Genomic DNA, 3727 nt, shown 5'->3' with positions numbered 1-3727 from the left:
TTACCACACACACACACACACACACACACACACACACACACACACACACACAAACTCAGAAGGTAGATTGTTTAAAAAAAAAAAAGATATCATTGTCAATAAGTGCTAAGATCAAAAAAAAAATTAGTTGGAGTGTACACCCCTTCCCAACCAGAGCTTTATGATCATAAACAAATGGACTATATGTTTGGGTAGTCTAGTAGTTCATTACTGTTTGAGGCTCACATGCCCCTTTGGAAATCTGATAAAAGCTATAGATGACCCCCGAGAAAGATGCACAGCCACATTTACAAGGTCTCCTGAAACCAGTACCTTCTTCAGTGGGTTCATGAATGGTCTACATAAGAATCCAATGTACAGATCTTCCTTTACCTACGATGGGGTTATGTCCTGATAAACCCATCATAAGTTGAAAATATCCTAAGTTGGAAATGCATTTAATACACCTAAACTACAAATATCAGAACTTAACCTAGTCTCCTTTAAACATGCTCAGAACACGTTAGCCTACAGTTGGGCAAAATCATGTAACACTAACCCTATCTTATAATAAAGTATTGAATATCTCATGTAATTTCTTGAATATTGTACAGAAAGTGAAAAACAAAGTTTATATGGGTACAGAATGGCTGTGAGTGCATCGGTTGTTTCCCCTTGTGAGTGCATGGCTGATTGGGAGGGAGGTGCCCAGGATCACCAGAGAGTATAGCCTGGGAAAAGATCAAAATTCAAAATTTGACATATGGTTTCTACTGAAAGCGTATCGCTTTTGCACCATCGTGAAGCTGAAAAATTGTAAGTCGAACCATCATAAGTTGAGGACCATCTGTCGTAACTTAAGAGAGAGACTTTGGATTAAATCCTAGCCCCACCTTACTGAGTGACTTTGAGAAAAACTAATTTCTCAACACCAAATTTTTATCTATAAATGGAGACAGTACCATTGAATTGGGTTATGGAGGAGATTAAATACATAATGCATATAAAGCATTTGGCACAGTGTCTGGCACATAGAATGTATTCAGTATGTGATAATTCTTTCCCATTATGCGATATTTAGCAGGGAAATGACTGATGTTGGGAGCAACCATCCTGAAGCTGATACTCAGGCCCACTTCAACCTGATGGCTGAGAACATTACACCAGGGGGCAGATTAGCATAATTAATCAAGGGCTGGAGCCTTTCAAAGTCTAAATCATTCTAGTTTACCCTGTTAGCCAAATCTTTTGACATTCCTTCTACATTATGTTGGTTCCCCATGGTGTGAATCCCATCTTCCCAGGACAGAATGCAAAGCCCCAACGTTTCTCAGTTTCCTTTGCCTCCAGGGAGCATGTGACTTAGGTTCTGCTAATCAGATGCACATACAGAGATATGGATACAGGAGTGAGTTATGTGAGGAAGCAGGTGGGGTGCAGGGCATCTCTTTTGCATGCACAGATGGTGGGAGTGGCGCTGTAGTTCTGGAATCACCAGGAGCAGCAATTCCCTCCCCAGCCAGTTCTACACTGGGGTTCTGGGGATTGTTTCTGGAAGCTCACTCCACAGCCTGTTTCTTTAGTTCTTCCAAAGACTCTGTGAGGATTCTAATATCTTTTAATAAACCACTTCCTACTTTAACCACATAGAATTGATTCTGTGGTTGGCAATGAAGAACCCTGAGTTGGGGGCTTCCCTGGTGGCGCAGTGGTTGAGCGTCCGCCTGCCAATGCAGGGGACACGGGTTCGTGCCCTGGTCCGGGAAGATCCCACATGCCGCGGAGCGGCTGCGCCCGTGAGCCATGGCCGCTGAGCCTGCGCGTCCGGAGCCTGTGCTCCGCAACGGGAGAGGCCATAACAGCGAGAGGCCTGGGTACCGCAAAAAACAAAAACAAAAACAAAAAACCCTGAGTTGTACGATGCTGAAACATCCCATTATCTCACGTCATCTTCCTCCCTGACACCACGATTCCCTTGCATTAATTATGCAACATGGTTAAGTGTAATAAAGGGTCCTAACATTCTTATATAAGAATGGAGTTTCTGTAAGAATGAGGCTTTCTGTAAATAAGGGTACAGACTCTGCCCACCCTGTGTAGGGTCCTGAGTGGTGTCCTTGGGTTGCCAGCAGGGAGGTTCTTGTAGCCTTTCCTGCCTTGCCAGCAGCCTGGACCAGCAAGTAGTCATAAGTGTTCCTCAAGTGTTCCTTCTACCTTATTCACATCACATGCAGGCAGTTCTTATTAGTTTGGCTGTTTTAGGAAGCCAAATAGTTGGTAAGGAACTTCGGTGAGCAGAACAGTAATAGTGGTAGTTTGAGCTAAAGATTTTTATGCAATTATTATTTTTATTAAAATGAAGGTTTCTTCAGGAATGAGGCCACATTATTACATAAACAGATTTTTTTCCTCCTAGACTGTTTTTTTGGGTTCTTTTATCAACCTACACAAGTCTTGGACTGAGCAAACTTTAGATTAACATAGAGTTTTAATAAAGCCGGTTTAAAGTCATGTGGTGGCAATTGTTTTATCCATTCATTCAATAATTATTTATCATGAGCTACTCTATGTCAGACATTGTGCTAGGTGCTAGCACAAATAAGGTGCTAGATAAATGTTTGGTTTGCTTTTGCCCTCAAGCCTCTCGTAACCCAGTAGGAAGACAGACAATTCCAACATAGTCTGTGCTGAGATCTCTTTCTGCTATAACTTGAAATGTCTTTTTTTCTGTAAGTGTACTCTTTTTTCTCAAGTATTTGACCCTCCAGTAAGGGAGACCCTTTCTTCTGCCTGAAACATTAACAATTTCCTTAAGTTTGACCCTTATTGAGGTCAGGAATACATCTTTAAGTTTAGTATCACTAATAGCTTTTGGATGGCATTCAGATGTCTGCTTCCCGCCTGGATTGGGTGATCAGTGGATTTAGGTCAGCACACCTGTATTTCTTAGAGTTTCTTGGTGTCAAGGAATCGCTGATTTTAGCTAATTCAATAAGAAGGAAGTGTTATTGGTAACTCAGAGAATCAAAGTCAAAGTCAGAGATTAAGACTTGGAAAAGTACTGGAACCACAGCAACTCTAGGTCTAGTTAACGGGAGCTAATTGATAGCTTTGTCCAGACATTGCTGTCCTTGTATTACTCTTCTCAAGATTCAAAATCCAAGGATAGCCCACTCCTGGAATGACAAGACCATCAAAAGGAAATAGGCAATTCCTTAAAAATAAATTGAGATGCTCGTATCAAACGGAGGCAGCATGGAATCAGGGCAGCCAAGTACCATATGTGTCTACCACTATGTTTATGCTCCAAGTATATGGTCCCATGGCACGCACTGTGGACATTTCTCTGGTTGTAGCATCGATGTTGTTACTTAGTGTTGTACCTGTCCCAACCACCCCAAGCTAGTCCACTTGATGAGGGCAAGACAGGAAAAAATTATTTTCCTTGAGTAAGGAGAAAGAGGCAGGGGGGAATTGGGCCATTGAGGGTGGCCCAATTATTTTTCTCAACTTTGGCTACCATTATATTCAGCTAGGGACTTTTTGCTTTTTAACATTTTATTTTGAACTAATTTTAAATTTATGGAAAAGTTGCAACAGTAGTACAAAGATTTCCTTACTATCCCTTACCCTGCTTCCTCTAATGATAAGATCTTATATAACCGTAGTATAATTGTCAAGTGTAGGTATTAACATTGGTCCAATATTATTAACCAAACTGCAGACTTGATTCAAATTTCACCATTCC

The sequence above is a fragment of the Lipotes vexillifer genome, unplaced genomic scaffold (assembly GCF_000442215.2).
Source record: "Lipotes vexillifer unplaced genomic scaffold, Lipotes_vexillifer_v1.1 scaffold241, whole genome shotgun sequence".
NCBI lineage: Eukaryota > Metazoa > Chordata > Mammalia > Artiodactyla > Lipotidae > Lipotes > Lipotes vexillifer.
Note: the sequence above shows the minus strand (reverse complement) of the source record.